The sequence below is a fragment of the Anopheles merus genome, chromosome 2R, assembly GCF_017562075.2.
Source record: "Anopheles merus strain MAF chromosome 2R, AmerM5.1, whole genome shotgun sequence".
NCBI classification, from domain to species: Eukaryota; Metazoa; Arthropoda; class Insecta; order Diptera; family Culicidae; genus Anopheles; species Anopheles merus.
The window spans coordinates 6,064,836-6,084,768 of NC_054082.1; the positions used below are offsets into that span (position 1 = coordinate 6,064,836).

At 48.0% G+C, this 19,933-nt stretch overlaps 1 protein-coding gene across 6 annotated transcripts in view; it reads left to right on the forward strand.

Moving 5' to 3' along the window:
- LOC121590474 (bumetanide-sensitive sodium-(potassium)-chloride cotransporter) overlaps window positions 1-19,933 on the forward strand; it is a 31,951-nt gene that overhangs the window by 3,131 nt on the left and 8,887 nt on the right. Inside the window, exon 1 of one of the 6 annotated variants that reach the window (XM_041910200.1) lies at window positions 523-721. The exons of 2 other annotated variants lie outside the window; for them this stretch is intronic. The gene's annotated coding sequence lies outside the window, so the exon portion shown is untranslated. Of the gene's footprint in view, window positions 1-522; window positions 722-765; window positions 878-905; window positions 1,337-19,933 lie in introns of those variants that run through there. 3 more of the 6 variants (XM_041910195.1, XM_041910199.1, XM_041910198.1) reach the window with 3 other exon arrangements.

Consider the following 19,933-nt stretch of genomic DNA (forward strand, 5'->3'; position numbering starts at 1 on the left):
GCCGCGCTCTAGTGAAGGAAAAAGGCGTTTTGGATGATTTTGAAAATATTAATTGACAACTCGGTAACGCAATCAACGGTCACTTCTTTCCCCTTATCGCAGCAGGCGCAGGGAAATATATTGTTCTTGTCCGTTCCTGTTCGTGAGCGTGTTTCTATTGTTTAGTGTGTGTTTTCTACCATATTTTTGTTGTTGTGGTGTTAGTTGGCAAAGACGCAGGGGGAATTCCATTCGCCGGGTTCCAAAACGGGTTCTGCAGAGCTGGAACATGGAAATGCAAAAAATAAAGGAAGGGCTAAAATGGTTCCTTTGCAATAGCGCCGGAATATCTGCATGCGTTGTGCGTTGTAAACAAAATGCAAGAGAGCGTGTGTGAGAGAGAGAGAGCGCCCGCGCCCGCTCGCGACCGGTAAAGGGGAGCGAAAGAGTTGAGCGATTGCTGGAACGAGAGAGAGAGAGAGCGCGCGCGCTTGCTGGAAGAGAACATTCGGCGAATTTGATTACGAGAGTGAGAGAAGCATCAGCCCGTTGAGTGCGCGTTTGACTTTACACGCGTATAAAACTGCTGTTGCGCGAAATCGGCGGCTTTTGTTCGAGCGTGTCCCTCGTCAGTGCGGTTTGGCGACGGTTTGGTGTCCCTTTTTCGAGTGCGGACGTGCCTCAATCCAACAAGCAAGCAAAAAAAAAAGGCAAGTGAAGCCGGATCCCGCAGCCCGCGCAGGTTAGTTTGCGGTGGTAAATTGAGCGTGACCGGACAGCGATGCGCGACAGTGATCCGTCCGCCGGTGTGGTGGCAAATCGTGGCAAATAGTTTAGCGTTAAAGTTGTGCTATCGCCATCGAAACACAAAACTACCGGCGAAACCGGGGATTATTCAGTAAGAATGTAAACTCGTCATCGGACACTTTCTCGAGTGCCGCGCCTGTGTGTGTGTGTGTGTCATCAAGTGCAAGGGTGATTACACAGCGCGCGATGTTCTCTGATAATGCGTGTTCTCTGGCAGGAAGAAATCTCGGTTGACACAATGCCGAGAAAAGATGTACATGTGCGTGTGTGTCTGTGTGTGTGTGTGTGTTTTCCCTTCTTTTTAAACTCGAACAAACGGAACATTCGGACCCATCGTTCCTTCCCCGCTCATTCCTGCCGCGAGCCAGTTTATGAATGATAGTGGAGGGTCCAAGCGAAGCAGAAACGGGTTTTTGCCACGGTTCAAGGCAGCGGCGGCCGGTTGAGTGGACTTTGAGTTTGAGAGTTCGAATCGAACCTCGAACAACGTGCCGATGGCCACGCGGGAACGGACGGGAAGCGAAGAGAATTGGCCGGGCAGAGTCTCGCAGTCAGTGCAGAAGGTTTCTTTTTTATTGCATTGCGCAAACTGTGTCTGTGTGTGTGTGTGTGTGTGTGTGTGTGTGTGTGTGTGTGTGTGTGTGTGTGTGTGTGTGTGTGTGTGTGTGTGTATGTGTGTGTGTGGCGGTGAAAGTTTCGGGTCCGAATCGAAGGTTCATGTTCGCCCAAAGTGTCCTACAGAGAGTTATCGAAATGCAAGAAAAACTGATCGAAGGAAACCCTCAGCGTGTGTCTTTCCGTTTTGCTGAGCCTTTTTTGTTTGGTTGTTTGTCACACGCGCCCAAACTACCCTTTGCCGATGTGGCTACCGGTTTCCGGTTGGCTCCCCCCCAACCCCCCCCCCCCCCCTTCCGTTGCAGTGGCTTCCGGGATGTTGTATGGGTTTTTGTGTTCCGCTTGCGCTTGCACGGTCCCATTTCGGCCCAACTGTCATGTTGTTTTTTGGCCCGTTTGTTTCCCTTTTGACAACTGCCATGGTTTCCTTTGATGTACTTTTTTTTTTTTTCGTTGTTACTCCACGAGCCTTCTCCCGGACATGGCAACCAAGAGTAGTCACTCCAGAAGAATTTGCCTTCTTCCTTTGTGCGCACACAACACACTGCGTACAAATCGGATATGAGTTTAGCGATCGAAGCAGCCGGAGACACGGGCCACGGAAACACAAACACCAATGGCAAAGAATCCATACGACAAGCGCGACCATGAGTCACGCGAACGTTTGGGAAAGACCTAAAATTGGAACGCAACATTCGGCAAAGCAAAGGGGGTCACAAGAGCGGGCAACGGCCAAGAGTGTGTGAGCGTGTGTGAGCCATGTGGTGGAGCGGGAACAGGTTTGTAATACGAACCGGCGATTAAACCCATCATCAGCGGGCGTGTGCAATCATCTGTGAAGGTTCCATTTCCGCCCGGCTGGGGTGGCAGGAGGTTCTCTCATAGAGCGGGGGACACACCCAGCAGAGGTTCTTCCCGCGGCAAAGAATGGCGCCAAAAACTGTCGCACAGCATGGCAGCGGACAGGTGGCGGTGGTGGTGGTGGTGTTGCGTCTTTTAATCCACAGTGTGTGTGTGTGTGGTGTTTTAAAAATTTGAAGAAGTTACACACGCGCGTGTGTCGGTTGGCCACGACCGAACGCCAGAACAGTGGGACAGCGGAAACAGCATAAACCACAAGCCGGGAGTGTATGTTAGTGACTGAAAAGAACTGTGTTAAAGAACGTAGAGAAGCAGCATACTGCGATCTATAGGCGAAGAGTGGCGTGAAGTGGACGTGTGTGTGTGTGTGTTGGGCAATCCCTTTCGGTGTTTCGAGTGTTTAGCCGGCGTGAGTGCGTATGTGTTTGATGTTGATGTGGTATTTTTTTCTGTCTTTCACGACAGACAGATCTTTTTAAACGGTCTTGCTTTATTTCCCATTTGACCCTTTCGGCTACTTGACGGGGGGTTTTTTGTTGTTGTTAGAACGTGGTATAATTGTTGGAATTCGATTTTTTCTCCTCCCTTACCGTATGTGCTACGAGTGTGTATCGCCGTTTTCTTTTATTTATTTCGTTGTTTTTGTGTGTGTGTGTGGATGTTGTGAGATGTTTTCATTCCTTTCGGCGGATGTGTTACAAGTGTTTGTTTGGTGTTTTTTGTTTGTTTGTTGCTCTTTCCTTTCTCTATATTCAGTGCGAAACTTTATTCGCCAAACCTCGGGCGATTAGCATCGAACGATACACACACACACGCACACGCACAAACAGAGACGGCAGTGAATTGTATGCTGTAGCATAATATTGACACAGTTTGTATTACTCGCTCGCGCGCGCACTACTACGCACGTGGGGGAGGGGGAGGGGAGGGGGGGGGGTTGGTTGGGTGGTGTGTCTTGAATCCCTTTCTTCTGCGCGGAGCAACAAACACAAATAGTCGCGCACAGACCAAAAACTTCTCCCCACAATTCATGTAAGTTTTATGCTTTTTGCCGACCGATTTCATCCGAATCATAATGATGCAGGCCTTTTGTGCAGAAAGCTTTCTTTTTTTGTGCACAAAACAAACACAACCTTTGAGGTCATGTTTGTCCCAGGCCCCCCCTCCGTTCGCCGAAGAAGATAAATAACGCCAATCGGCCCGGGCGGACCCAGCGGCCGTTGGCGCCCGTCCACTTTACAATGACGTCAGAGAGCGTATCGAAAGGTTCGCTGTGTGGGGAAGAGGCTGATTCGGGGGATTTTTTTTTCCCCCCGAAACCACGACTACCAAGAAAAGATCACAATAAACCCCAATTCCTGCTCAAAGGGATGTGTTTGGGGATGGATTGCTTTCCCTTTTGAAGTCACTTCTGCGTAGTTATTTGCATACTTGCGCATTTCGAAGGGTGTCTCCCATCTCGTTTTTTAACGCAATTCGCATGCTTCGTTGTAGCTAAGCGTTGGAAAAAGCTTTGGAGCGTTTCATTCTACTTTATCGCTTCAAGTTCGATTGCTCGATCGAGCCGATTCTCTACTGTGGGTGGCATACTGCAAACAAACTGGCATCCGTACAATGTATTTGAATGGCCTCACCAGACGTGGTACACACAACGGGTACATGATGGGGACAACAACGCCGGGAAACATGCGGTTTCTGTCAACGTGCTTAGAACTACACATTTGCACAATGCATACCTTCTTGATCGGCTTGATGGCACCTGCCCCAGAGTGGGGGCCTTTTGGGCAGCAAAGGGAGCGGAACCGGAGGGAGCTTACGTCAGTTCTGGCCCACTGTTCAATTGTCATCGGTGGCCGCTCGATTGTTAGTACAGTTTTATGAGCTCCACATGCCCGTCTACTACCGGTAATGCTCTTCTCCCCGCAATCATCGATTTACACTTACAGCGGCGAGTGCAATAATTGTTGAAATGATGTGCCCTCCGCGACATATAAATAGCGTTTTAAGTTGATATGGCCGTAGAGGTACGAGGGAAAGCAGAGCGGCCGGCTGGGTGTGGGGTATTAATCGCAAATAATGAGCCGCTAATGCGTCCTCCGCCACAACTATCTGCTGGAAGTACTAACACTGGCCCCGTGGGTGAAGCATTGCACATTAACCTTTTGTTGCGGCGGCGGCTGGGTGATAAAAAACGGCGGGGTTTGAACTTAAAAGCAGTTTGTGGCATTTTCGATTGCAGGCAAAGTTTGATGTCGTTCGAGGTTAATCTGCTTCTGCTGTGCAGTGAGATATGTCGCAAAATGTCGTAAAACTGTTACACCATAATGAAGCGTTTGTTGCATTGGTGTGGCTCATTAGATGCATTGGTAGGAAGCAAATTGAAGGGAATTCCTTATTTTTATTTTTGGAGTCTGTAAAAAAAAAGGTCAACCTTACTTGCCTTTAATGCTGTCTTTCACTTCAAACGAGACCGCAAACGAGAGACCGCACGCACGTTTTGCGCTTCTCCCGCTGTCACTAATTAGCGTAATGAAATTCAAACTGTCTCCATAATGACTGTTTGGGGCTTTGCTGTTTTATTGTTTAAATGTTTGAAGCGAAGCGAAGCGACAATGTTGTTGTATCAACACTTTAATAATGTGCTTTTTTTTTCTAAAGAACAGAACAACAGTCCATCCAGCAAGGGTTTTGTTGTGCTCCAAAAAACGGGGTGGAACTTGCTGCGGCAAAATCAAACCTTTGCTAAGATTGTGAACAAAAGGTTCTTCAAGGCAAACAGCAACCCTCCAGAGCACACCGAACGATTAGCTCGACCGAACCCTCTTGTCCACTTGCGTAAGGTTTGGGTCGTAAGATTAATCTATTTTAAATTGACACGTCCTCTTGACGCTTGCTCGCTATCCTTGTTTAATTCCTTGCTCGGCAGAGATTGGCCCGATGTGTGTGTGTGTGCGTGTGTGAATGTCTGTGTTGATTAAATCTTTAACCCTGATGTTTCATCTCAAAACGTTCGTGTCCTGAGGTCGATTAAGACACTTCGCATTGTTTGGCCGTAAGGGCCGCCAGCTCTCACTTCCTCAAGGTATCAATTCCCAGCACGAATACATCTCCCGTTCGGGCAAAACCTTCGGCGGTTGCGTGGTTCACCCCATTCGTGGACAGTTCAGAAGTCATGCAATTGACTGGCCGTGTGCGTGTGTGCGTTTGCCCTCCGTGTGCACCGGGAGATGTGAGCACCTAATCGAGCGCTAGACACGCGCCCGCGCCCTGCCCAACAATAAACGGCCTGTTTGGCCAAAGACAAAACTACGGCACGTTTCCTTCGTGTACCGTGCTTAATTCGACCCGAGGGTGACGATGACCGGGATGGCTGGTGTTGCTGCTGCTGCTGCTGCTGCTGCTCCCAGTTGTCTCAGTCTGCTCGTCCGGTCGGCAGTGGGGTCTATTCGCGCTCTGGCCAAACCACACCACACCACGAGAAAGGAAATTATCAATAAACGTAAATAAACCGGCCATACCTTGCGGTGGGTTGCGGTAAGAGAGATCGCTCCAAACGATCGCCGCCCCTGGTGCGCTTGTGTCTTACCGAACCCTGGGGTCCGTGTAATGGGGAGCTGGTGATCTCCTCGTCCTCAGTCACCATGTTAAGCTGATAACGCTAAAGGCGGGCTAGAACATCAGCATTTGGGAGAGAAGAGAGGTTGGCGAGATGTCGATGTGCTTCTGGGATGTAGGTCGTCACCAATACGCCGATGTCGGAGGGCGAAGGAAATTTGAGGCGGAAAGTGAAACACAAATATCTTAAGAAAAGGGGGGGGGACCAAGTGGTTACGAAACGCGGCCAAACAATGTCAAGAGCGAAAGTCACCTAAGCGTGCAAGTTTGTGTGTTCTAGTGTGGAGTTATCGTAGATCTCGTGTACTGATCCGCTTCCGATTTGTGACTAATATTAGGCCCTTTTAAACCTCTGAACCTCCTGAGGGGGTCTGAGCAAAACCGGTGCAACCGCGGAGGAAGTGGAAGTTGAATTCTTTCGCCCGCAAGCTCGGCAGCAAAATAGCAAACTGGCCGACCAACACCGGATGGTGGTTGGATTGAGGGAGAATTTGAAATTTAAATTTTCGTCTAACCAACTTAATGAACGGTGGCGACGCGCGCCCGCGTTTTGTGTGTTTGACGGGAGCGGCCGCCAAGATGCCGCGGGGGACAAGGCACGGGAAAGGTAGAAGAGCATGGTCTAGTTTAGCCTTCGGGCGGCTGTTGATTTGATTTTTTGTTTCGCTTTAGTTTTGGTGAAGGGGGGGGGGGGGGGGGGGGGCCCCGCAGGGGTGATTCGCTCGGTCGGATTTATGATTATGAACAAGAAATCCGTTTATGTTGTTTGGGAAGATAGCAAGCCGGCAGGGAAAATGAGTGGCCCAGTGGGTGCCCCTCGGGTGCTGAAGACATGGCAGGAGCAGGCATTAAACTTTTCCTGGAATGCCGTCGCTAAACGTGCCAAAGTATGCGATTAGGAGCAAATTATTTCCCAACGAAATTCAAAGCTTCGCAAGGAGCGGCGAGAGCTTTGGACATGGTGCCAGGCGGTGGCACGGCTATTAGCTGTCTATTAATTAGAGTTTATTGGATTACCAAAATGCTTACCATCCATCCATCCCCCCCAAAATCTGACAGAGCGGTAGCCTGTGAAGCGTCGGAAAATGATACGCCATTCAGCGGTTAAAATCCAATCAAAGGTGAAAAACTTTGCCAACCAATCGAACCGACTATGGAAAACGGGGTTTAAACGGGTGTCCCACTTTGGCAATTTAACGCGAGCTCTTTAACGCCTTAACAACCGGACCATAACTGTAAACGGCGGTCGATAGCGCCCGATAATCTGGCAACGCTTTGCAACAGTCGATGCTACTGGCCGCGCACGGATGGCGTAACTGGCGCCATTAGCATGGTTCGTTTCCTTGTGCCCAATTCGCGCTAGATTGCAATTGCGTTTGCCTAGAAGGACGTTCGCCAAAGTTTATCATCACCATCATCATCATCATCATCATCATCCACCAGAGCTCACCTCTAAGGGGGAAGGCGCGTTGTACCTGCGGCATTTGAGGCTGATTGAGCCGCAGCTTGTGTTTGTCTCGTTTGTCGATAAATCGTACCACCTTTTCGCGAACCGCCGGCACGATCGTTGGCAATAGAAGGTGAGGGTTTGCCATTTATGGGCTTTGCGCGAGCGCGCCTGAGAGCACCAAGAACGTAAATAATGATGAATGCTGTGGACGCGAATTTGCTTGCCGATATTGTAAACCATTTATTAAAGCGCCGCCGTCCGCGCCGGATGTTGTTAGCGTTTGTTGACGATGCAATTCGGTTTGGCTTTTCGACTTTTGAGCGAGTGCCAAACAAACAGCGCACAAACGGCATATTACTCAACCTTGTCCAAACAACAAACGCGGATCAACACGCGTACCATCCAGGTCAGGCCTCCCAGGACCAGAACTCCGAACGGTTTGGAAGGTACACACTGCTTCTATGCAAACGGATTTATGGTTGGGGGGCGGCAAAAAAGCGCCTAGTGGCAGGTCCAAATAAAAAAAAATTGTGATCTACACACGGATGAGGCTGTGTGTGCACCAAACTTGCACACAAACATCAGGCTCTAATGGTGTGTGAGCGCGCAATTTCATCGCCACAGGCCAAACACACTGCAGAAAACATTCAGTTGTTGTTGGGGCGTGAGTGTTACGCGGGGCGACGGGTCCATGCTTGTTCATGTTGCCCTTTTTCGTTTATTTCGTTTGTAAACTGTGCGCTTTTTTGTGCTCAGAAATCAACCGTTAACCTCCAGGTACGGTATGGGGTTATAAAATGGGGAAACCCATCATGTGCACACATTCACGCTTTCTCCCTTGGCTGTATCGTGTTGATGACTGTGAGAACCTAAAAGCACTCCCCAGGTTCGGTGGTTCTCGGAACGATATAGTACAACAACATGCACACAGAGTTTCAGGTGTCACCGAGAGCACACCAACGAACGAACGTTAGAAGGTTCACATAGAGTGGGTCAAAGCAAAGGGCTAGTGTCCGTATGAAGAGGAGCTTTGATTGGATTGAGAAGTAATGTTTCAACTAAACAGTTCCAATACCTTCAACTAATTCAATAAACATAACCATTAATTGATGACGACGCCGGAGGACATTTCCCGTAAACTTCTAACTTAATTTGGGAAGCAATCAAACATACACAGCAATGATATTTGCTGAGATTTGAACCAGTGACTTATCCGTCGCCAAATCCTCACCGTATCGACTGCTCCATTCGAGGCAGGCGCTGGAAGCACACTATAAATTCGTACAGTATCGTCCTCGCCAAGCGCTCTCGGTTGTCAATAACTTCGCACCGGCCCTCACTGTCGTCCGCTGGCTACGGTCCACCATATGGAAGAAACGTTGCAAAAGCCTTATCGAGCAGGCAGGCTGGCACCAACAGGCACAGCAACAGGTAGTTTTTTTCGCAACCTGTAACGGCAGCAAATCGGTCAGTTAGCCAGCCAACTGACGGGGTTCGTTTCGATTAAACGGACACGGGATTGGCATATAAAGATGGGTAAGGTTGTGCCTGTTGGTCGATGGTGTGCAAGTGTGTGCACTGTGTGATACCTGAGCGGATGGCACTTGGACGTATGGATGCAAATAAAATGCAAACCCGGTACGATATGCCCTTCCTTCCCTCGTGCTGGGAGAGATGGGGTTGGGCCAGTATTTAATCAACATGTTATTGCTGGAAAGAGCAGCCGGGCGACGGGTCTTACAGACCGGAAGAAACCGACAAAAAGGGGGCGAAGCGAATGGAGTAGGTAAGAGGGGGGGAGTATTATGTTGACAGACTCTGGCCTTTTCCTCTCTTCGCGTGGCACATAAATAATGGATGAGTGTGTGTGTGAGTGTGTAGTTTGTTTGAATTTAATCGGTGGTGAGCAAAAAGAAATAACAACGCCTCTCCTGTGTGTGTACCTTAGGACGAGGCGAGTGAAGATGCGACAAACACACACACACACACACCCATACCATGCAGTGTGTGATGGATGGACTGCTCCCGATGCTTCACGACGATGCTTGATAGTTTCGCGGAGATGATAACGACCGGCGACGGTAAACATTATCGCAACAACGGATAGTGGCCGCCAAACATCGTTTGCTGCTGCTGCTGCCGGAGCGACCGCGCACTATCAGCTCGTTTACAATCAATTTCTTCTGAATCGGTTCTCCGGGGTTCTCCGGCTGCGATGACGACGAAGATGATGATGATGATGATGCGGTCAATCCTGCCAGGGGCTGGAACACAACGGTTGCATCCATGGCGAGCGAGCGATGCACCGTGACCTTGGAAACATTTATGCAGTTGCGCTGGATGGGAAGGATGGTTTCCGATGTAACACGGAGAGTAGTGTGTATCGTTTGTCGTTACAGCTTCATTCCCAGCATTTGTATTTGTTTACCTTTGGCAGAGCGTTCCTTAGGTGGCACCCAGAGCCAGGACAGGTGAGCGGACAGTTATTGTTGTGCAAGGTTTCTGCCTACCTTGTGACTGTTTTGCTAAATCGCTCACTTACTTTGTTGTTTGCTGTAAGGATTATCTCCGTGTAGGAAAGATGTGCTGTATTGTCGTATTTTTTTTTGTTCAACAAAATATGTGATGTAAAAAAATGAGAGATTTATATCAAACGAGATTACCAATATCGCCGGAAACACGAAGAAACTAAAAAATCTGTGCTAACAGTTTTGCATGCTACTGCCGTTTCATTCATGCTTTTGTTTGGACCAAAAAAAAATCTGCATACTGGCCAAAATGGACTGACCGTGGGTCGAGAATGTGGGGCAAAAACAATTCGCCGGCGTTAATAGGCACTTCAAACGCGCTCAACCGTGGAAGATTTAGGCGGCATGGGTACAGTCGGAAACGGAAACGCGCACTGTGCGCTGCGCCCTGTTGCGTAAAGCTGAAGCGCAGCCGTGAATTCTGGTAGCAAATATTTACCATACCGGAAAATATGCAGCACAATACAGGCACACGACACACGTCCATCCGCAAGGTTCATTGATGTCAACAAGGCAGCATTACAAAACGTCGGGGGGCACAAGCGCCGAGGGCCGGGAGGGAGCCAATTAAAGGTGAACAACAGCGCTGGGATGGTGCCGTACTTGTCACCAGCTCTCGGGTGTTTCTTCTATGGGTGAAACGTAAAAATCGGCCAATTCAACAGGGCCGTCCATCCGTCCGGCCGACCGACCTGTACATTGGGCTGGTTTTAATGAACGGACATCCAATTATTCGCGTACATGGATATTTGCGTAATAAAGCGGTGCCTGCCTGCCTGCCTGCCTGGTTTGTGAGCTTTACTATTTTGCACCTCTCTGTCTGACCTCTGTCAATTGGTACCGTTTGGTCGGTTTTCAGTTGTTGTTTTTTTTTTTGTACACTTTGGCTGATATTTGGCTTTCACAATGCTATGGAAAGATTTTTGGAGTGGTTCACTAAAATTCCTCACCTTATATATTCCTCACCCAGTCGCCACAGTACGGCGCATGCAATTAATTAGTGCAGCAGCAGTGAAGCAGCATTCCGCCATTAATTTCCATTTGCTCTGCTCGTATCGCTTTTAATCAATGAATATGCCTCGCGCCTTTTGGCACGTGACAATGGGAGGCGGCCTTCCGGTGGAAAAGCGCCAATAGGATTATTCAATGTGTCAATGGTGGGACAGTTGATGTGGCATAGAAAAAATGCTTTTTAAATCACGTACGTAATTCGTTAAATAAACGAACATGTATGATTAAGAAGGTCGCCTTTATCCATTGAAAGGTTTGATCAGGCTGTTTGGCGCTGTCAGTAATAGAGAAGGGTATTCAACATTCTTGACCTGTTTTGGAATAATTTCAGCTGGAAACACTACCAATACTTAGCATTTGCATTTCAGCTACTAAAACAACACTATGAGACAGTTCGCTGTTTAGTTGATTCTGGGTTGTTTTGTTCTTGTTCATTCCACCGTTTGTTTCCAGCGTTCATTTCGCCAATCTGCATCTGCTCAATCCTCGGTACCGCCTGCTTGCTATTGCTGGTTCCTTGTTGGCCTTGCCTTGCGCCTGTGTGTAGCGTTCTGTGTGCCGCATGCAAAGCAAAGCAAAAAGCGTACAGAGAAGCGAATCTACGAGATGATGGTAATTTGCCTTCGCGATGGGATTGGGGTGCTTGCTGTGCACACCGATGAGCATAAATTGCATATTGATTGTTAACGAGCCGGTAAAGGGAAGCTGGCCCAGGGGTAAAGAACACTGGACGTAGATGGGGTTTTACTGCTCTGCTGTCCAGCTCCTGCTTCGTGTTTCGTACCCGTGCCCCAAGGCCGAGGATGAAATATTAATTACAAATCTTTCTTCTCCTTGGGCACCTCCTCGTGGTGTTCCTGAAAGGGTTTATGCAATTTGCCCGGACGAAGAGCCATCGTGCCTGGTACCCCACAGGCACCTTGTGCTCCACCAGAGCAGCAACAGGTTGGGGAAAGGATGGCGCGTTAAAGTTGGTTACGTTTACAGCGCGCAAAGCTGTTGCTGTTTTCAAGTGTCCTTGTAGTCGTTGGCTAATGAGAGCGGATGCTGCTAAAAAGGGGGATTTGCTGGGTTTGTGCCATTTGTCAGTAATATCTTAAAGGAAGAAGCATCGGGGCCTGAGCTGTTGTTGGGTGTAGCATATATACATGTAAAAGGATCTCTCTTCGAAGGAATTAGCATCCCCAAGTGTTGAGAACGAATTTATCCAATTAATGGCGTGCAATCTTACAACAAACTTTATGTACATAAAATCGTCCTACAATGTAAGCATTACTGTTCCAGCACTCACCAATGCGCGCGATGTTATACCATCCATCTTTGCATAAACGCTTAAGACACTGTAATTACTAAACGATTCCTACAAAAACAACCCATCAAAGCGACATTAGTCATCGGGATGTGGCTGACTGAGCACAGCCCCTTTATCATGCGCTTATCGTAACTGCGCAAAAAAGCGATGCTTATAAATTATGTACACGCTTTAACCGTTTTTTTAAGCGCAACAAAAGCACTGAAATTACTTCTACAGCCGGGGTACTGTTTGTGCAGCGCTGACAGGCAAACCTATTAAGAACCTTGAAACAACAGTTCGGTGAAATTCGGTGTTTGGGAATTTTTTGGCGAACGCCCTCGGTACTAGGAATCGTAAGCACAACAGCAACTCCGCCCTTCGCTGCCAGCAACGCCCAACAGGGGTCCCATGTGATCCGTTCAGCCCCAAAAAAGGGGCTAATGTTTGGAAGATTGCTTTCTTCCAGTGAACGAGCTGTTTCGTTGCTTGTTTTTCACCACTCGTGTGTCGTATTGGGACAGAGTACGAGTTTGTAGCTGTTGGGGAGGAACTTTTTCTGCAACATCGGCAGCAGGTGATTTAGTTCGTTCAGAAAAAGCGCCCGTCATTGTCTTCCTTTCGAAACCCCCCCCTCCCCCCACCTTGCCCATTTTGGTGAGGGTGCCAACCGATCGAGCCAGTCCGGCGGAGTTTAAGCTCCTTTCAGCTCCGGTTGATTAAATGCATCGCCATAAATCATAGCTTCGCCGGGTGGAGTGAGAGAACGCTCGCGGAGTCTGGGCGCACCTGAAACGCGCCGTCAACGTGTGTCTCTGCCTGGGTGACTTTGTAACTTGTTCAGAGGTAAGGAGTTTGGTCGTAAATCAGGTCAACCCGTTAGTCATTTTAATCGCTTGCGAAGGGGAGTAAATTTGCATGGCAGAAAAATTGACACCGGGTGACACGCGGTGGACGGACAGCCAGCCAGCTAGCTAGCTTGCCGAACGGAGGTTAACGCACTGCACTGGTGGATAGTGAAGGTCGCGCCGAGACACGTGGTTCAGTTTTGGGTAATGTCATCCGTTATGGGCATGTCTTGAGTCGATCGTTCGGCATGTCTAAAGTTATGGTAATGGGATCGTAATGAGTTTTTTGTTTGGTTGGACCCGTCATGGAACTAGCTGTGGGTGGGTGTGAACATGGTGCGATTTAGGCCGGGTTAGCTGTTTGTTGGGGTCATAAAGAAGGGGAATGTTTTCATTGTATAATAGCTCCACTTTATCGATGTGTTTGTCGATACATTTGTCGGCTTTGTTGCATTACAAATTTGTAAACTATCTTGTTGTTTACTTGGGAACAGTATACCAGTTTTGTTGTAAATATTTTGACAAGAACTTGTTAAAACAGTATAACACGAAAGAATATAAACACTCGATTGTCCCTGCGAAGTCATCGCGTTTTGAATGTAATTGCCCTCACGATGTAAACTACCAGCACCATGTGTGTACCTCACATTGTTAAATATTTATTATTTACGATGCATTTTATCTTATTGAGCAATTATTAGCATACAGCGGAGCGCCAATCACGGCATCAAAATAGGGCTCGTTTATTATGGATCGCCACTCGTAAACGTTTAAGTGGCTGCGTACACTCATTTATATGCTCTTTATAGCCCAACCTAATCAATAACCACCGGCGGCCATTTGGTGTGCCACCCCCTCGAGTCGTGGATAGGATAAGTGCGTCGATCAATTGTCGTCTTGTTGAGCGAGAAACAAGACTTCAGAGCAAACATTTGATTAACTTGTTAACGTGCCACGCCACCACCACCACCACCACCTAATCCGTCCCGACAATGCCCGTTAGCCGCCTGGGCGACGTGTGAACATTGTGCGCTGAGTTGTGTCTTGTGTTTTTCGTCCTGTTTGGTGGCGGTGGAGCAATGGCAGCAGCAAGACCCAGCAAAGCTTTCATGCACGAGCCACTTACCAGTGTCGTTTCGTCTGGCAGCGTCGCACCGGTGCATTAATTAGAGCTCAAGATGCCGTCTCGGTGCGTGCGTCGTCCTATGCGGAGCGACAAGTAGCGGGGGTAAGCGCCGTGGTAAAAGGTGAACTGTCGCACATGGTGAACCAGTTCTCCGCTCAGAGAGTTTTGGGAAGGAAGGTGTAGCACGAGAAGTCAACTTTGAGGCTTGCATAATTACACGCAAGCTTGCTGTGTTGTTTGTGCTGTGCGACTGAGGCTGACCGTAGACGACGGGTCTGATAAGGGTTTTGAGGTGTACGGTCGAAAACTCTCGGCCACCACCACCACCACCACCACGGCGACCATGTGTGTGCATAATCGAGACGGATTTTCAAGTTGCTCGACTCAGCCGCCAAGGGGAGTCGGAACTAGTTCGCCGCTCGATATGGCCATAAACTGCATTGTAAGAGGGCAGTAGCAGTAGTCACCCCAAAACACCCTACCTTGGGCTAACCTTGACCAAGAGAACTATCCACCGCGCGAGGAGTGTTTGACTGGGACGGAGTGCCTTTCTTGGGGTTGGTGGCGGTGCACTTGAGTGGTGGACCCGTTCGCAAACACGGTGCGTAAATACTCATGGCAAACGGGCAGCACTGACAGCAACCTCTCCCCCCCCCCCTCACGGCAAAGGTCACTGTGTGTGCAGCGGTCTTGTGTTGTCTCGGGTGCTCTCTAAACGCTTCAATGTACGCCCAACCACCCATCCAGCGGTGGAAGATTTCTGCAGTTTGCTCGAGCATGGAGGAAAACATAGATTTTCCATTTACTTGCAACCACAGAGTCGTGTTGATGGGGGGAATGAAGTTATTTTCTGCTATCTTGATAGTAGTGCAGCAGCACCAATTTGAAGCCTTCCGGAGTGCATTTTTATTTACAAAAGCAAATTTACTTTGAAGTTCGACAACATGCAATTAGTAGTAGTCTTTAGATTGGTTTTTTGGAGGCGCAGTCGTTCGTACTTCCGTGTAAATGTAATTAAAATTACGTTTATTTCCGGAGGAAGAGCACTATTTCAAGAGGAAAATAATGCAGTATGGTGTGGTGGTAGAGAAGAAGAGACGAAGGGCTTTTTTATTTTTGTGTAAGCGTTTACACGTTGCAAGTCAAGACCAGTTTAAACATGGAAAAAGGCGTAGATATTCGTTGCAATCGAGAGTTGAACTAAGCGCTTGTGTGTTGTTGCCCGTTACACTTACCATGTTCACTATGAGGGACGCATCGTTAAGGATTGCTTAATTCCAATATGATGTTCAGATACTATTTCTGTCTCTTGTTTTTTTTACACTGTTCCAATCCATTGCTTTGATTGATAAGAGGCCACATTGGCAAAATGGGATGTATAAGCAGCGCCAGCATAATTTCGAAACTGTGCCGGAGAAACAAACGGTGAAACAAATCATTATCGCATCGTCATTTTGCATGCGTTATGACAATTGTTACATGCGTGTAGATTATTTCCCTCTCTGCTCCCTCTAGCAATTGACGACTGTTCTTGTGGTTTGCAATCCATTCCATTCCGGTTATTTCCCACCGGCAACAACAGCTGGGCGGGTGACAAACGGGACCATCCAGCAGCTGCTGTGCTGTGTGAGGGCGAGGGAAATGAGAGGGCCTGTTATCAATATTTCCCCTTTCTCGGCTCATTAACCCGCTAGGTTGGGGAGGCATCATAGGGGGCAGCATTATCTGTTAGGTCAACATTTGTTTTACGTTTAATTACCGTACCTTGGGCGCGACCGCAGACCGCCCCGTGGTGCGAAATGTTTCACATGCAAATTTGCGTGTGCGTGGCTTAGAAGCTCTCCACGCTGACGCTGACCGTTTGTGTTTTGCAAACGCAGTTTTTAATTTTATTATTTTAGTGGCGTGTGTATGCCGCTACCAGCATAAATAAGCAATATAAATAAATGTTGCGCAAACATCATGCTGCGTGCGGAGGGATGGGAGCTGAAAGAGAGCAGTAAAAATGGGCACATCAACCTGTGGCACAACCCCGCTGCATTCGTGGTGAAAGTTAGCAGTTGGCAAAGAAGAGGAAACAAAAGTAAAAAACGAACACACAAATTGAAATAAATTCCAATTTATGTTTCATCGCCACCGAAACCCGATCCGAAACGATCGATTGTGCATATTGATGCGCGCGCTGTAAGTTGAATACACTCTTTCGCTACACTATTTTAAAGCATAAATATCCGCTTTTGCGCGAATTGTGAATAATCATGATTCTCCCTCTCTCCCTCTCTCTCCGTCTCATGTTACATAGCGCGAAGTAAAAGGACAACAAGGACGACGTGGTTCGGATGGTTGTGCGTTCCGTTGCGTCCGATTAGAAATTAGCAGCCATTCGCACCGCGCTGTTGTGCCCTAATCAGCGGGTCCTTTCGGGTGTCATTAAGCATCGTCAGCTTTCCGAGCACGTGTCGGCAAGTCGAGCTTTGTGGCGGCCGTAGACCCGGGTGACACCGGTCAGAGTTTGGAAGGTGGCACTGTTGCCTACCACCATGCTGCCCGGATAGAAAACGAATTCACTTTCAACGCTGTGCTGGGATTTGTGTTGTTGTAGCTTCTGTATCATTTCCTTCGTTTTCGTATCATATTTTTCGACACTAAGTGAGGTCTGGTCCCAAAAACAGGTCTCAAGAGAGCGATGCAAAGCTTCCGAGGTGAAGACAGTGCCGAAATCTTGTGCATACAAATGTGGCCGAGGGGCGTGTGTGTACCTCCCCCCCATCGGGAAGAAGGTCGTCAGTGTCCTGAATGTTAATTCGGCACCGAATGCTCCCCGAGCTGCTGCTGGCCGGCTTTTCCGTGCCATGCGCCATGAACAGGACAAACATGGTTCACATAAAGACGGACAAATAGCGAAAGTACGCACGCGTTTTGCGTGTCGATGGGGGCAGCACTATACCAGACAAGCGGACAGATCGATTACACAACGTTTTGCGCCAAACCTCGGAATATGGTGCAACACATATTTCCGATTCAATTTAAAATTTAATCATTGCCGGCGTACCGGTTGCGTGACGTTCGGTCAATGGGTAAAATCATGCGAGTGCATGGAAATGAAATGCAAAAAAACCTACATTCACACACAGAAGAGTACTTACATATCCCGGATTACTGGAATTCATTCATTCGTCTGTCAAGGTTTCGTTGAGGTCCGCGAACGTGTGTGGGCTCAGATCAAACGTCCTTTTATTTTAAATGGATAGCAGAGATTTGCTTAATCAATTGCGCTTCAGTTTTTTGCAGGAAAGCGGATCCTTGTTGTAGGGATACTCGGTTTCGGGGAGGTTTTCGTTTGGTGTTAAACGAACACGAAACCCCACAGACATGACACAAAGCAGGGTAAATTCACCGGAAAAGAAAGGCATTTTATTCTACATCCAAACGGCCAAACTGTTGCAGTGGACAAACAGATTCATTCGCTCGCAATGTGCTGTTGCATCGCTCGTGGCCGCTTCGTCACTATCTGCTAATTGTTCGACTGTTACGCGCATATGCCTACGGTACAGAGTGAGATACGTGCGTACGATCTACGAGATAAGCACCACTGCTGATGCTCACGTAGCCCAGTCGGCACCAGTTCGATGCAGCTTACGCCTGCTGATTGATTGATTGGACCGGGATGACGTTTAATGCAAATATGTGTAATGCAAAGCGCGCGGCCCGAAAATGGAGGCGCCTGTCACGCTTGATTGCATTGTGTAAATTTGACGTCTCATGGGCGCCATGGGCGCCAGGGTCTACAACCCTAGCACAAGGAAGAGGTATGTTTTGGTGTATCGAAATCGATGCTGCTAAAACTACTCCACAATGGTTCGAAATTTGTCCATTAATTATGGAACACGGCTCCAAAGGTCCCCACAACTCTAAAAAAAAGCCCTAAAAAGTCTCCTATCCGTTGATGTGAAATGTTCGTAAATTTCATAAATCCATCCACACAAATCTTCCTGATAACTGTGCGAGTAGGAGCGGTTTCGCGATCAGGACAAGCACAACCCTCGTAAATTCGTCCCCCCAAACCTAGGTAGCGGTATCCTTTGTTTCATTGGGTTGAGTTACACCGGTAGGAATATCCTTTTCGGACTCTGTTTGGCACACATACACGTAGCGATCGTATCTCGGATTCGATACCTCCAGCGTCAAACATCAATGCGTGTCTGTTGCCAGCTGGAACAGAAGGTTCGATGCAGGTGGTGGAGATGGAGAAACTTATGTAGGATGGTATGGAACAAGCAATTCGGGATTGTCACCGCACCGATACATCAGTATATTCTGTTTCCAGGTGTATGCTCTGTGGTTACGCACTTAATGGTTAAACAAAGTCACAGAGTGGAAATAGAGTGCCGCCAGCCCAGGCACAAAGCCGACCAAATCGGTTCGGGTGTGTGTGTGTGGGACATTATTAGCATTATTTGGGTGGAGAGTGGGAAATCAATTCCCTTTCCCTTAACCGACAAGCAGCCATTAAAATTAATTGAAAAATCTCTTCGCACCGGGGTACACAAGCCGTTCGGAGGAGATTTTTGTCGGCTGTGTGGTTTCGATAATGAGCGAAGTTTGCCGTCCTGAAAAGGATCCTTCGATGATTATTTTACCTTTCGTTTGGAGGAGAATTTCGATGGGATGGTGCAGAGTAAAGGGTGAATGAACCACCGTTGAAGTGTGTTGAAGTGCCCTATATGTCTCTGGAGCACAGACACACACACACACATGAGACATACCCGTTCGTAGCAAATGCCGGTGGCAGCAATGTTTGCTGACGGTGAGGTGGACATGTGGACAGCTTGCTGTCTACAATGTGAGAATGGTAGTGCTATCAATCATTTTTGTAACAGTCCTCAATAAGGTATCCAAACCGAAGCGTTACATTGTTATGTGAAGAGAGCGAGATAGAGAGAGAGAGTGTGTGTTTCCTTGGTGTCCTTGTAGGATGTAGTCGGAAATGCCCACTCGATGCTGGGATACTAAACTGTGTGTACAGACCAACTCTTACCTATATCAACGTGAATGGCATTCTGGCCACTAAATGTGGACAGTATTGGTCAGCGTAACAGAGGTTCTCCGTGTACGTGTGAATTCACTAACACAGTTCGTGATGTTTTAATCGCCTTTAGGATCTCCCCATCACCCTCGGTGCGCTTTTCGCCTCAGAGGATAGTCTCCTATTTTTTTGGCAGGAGGGGAAGGGCTACAGGATTCAGCAGAAGGACGTCAGTCAGTGACGTGATTGATTGGCTATAGACAGACTGTGCTGTTCGACGCGGGGCACAAATAGGCTTATTTCAGTGGAGGCGTTGAACGTGTTCTGACGAGCGCCGTTGCGTTGCCACGCCGATTCCAAGTACTTCCGGTCACGAAATCTGGACCGATGGCGCCGAAAATAACACGCCCTCATACAGATTTTCCGTTTGCAACAAAAAAGTATGGAGAATTGAACGGCTTTATGTCTGCGAATGAGGAAGAGCATTCACTTTGTACGATAAATATAGCTTTCTTCGCGCAATGGATGATCCTTAAGAGATGCTTTAGATGTGGGCTTTTTTGTGCGAGACGTTAAAGTTCAATGTTATCTGGTTTTTATAGCAATTCTACTGGGCAGAGGAAAAGCAACGAAATACAATAAAAATAAGCAATACCCCAATTTATCTTTCATTGGGAGGAGAGAACATCCCGAAAACATAACCCCACACCGACAGACACTTTTTGCGCTCCGGCTGATTGTGCTTCCGAAGTTTTTCTTATTCATTGCTTTATTTT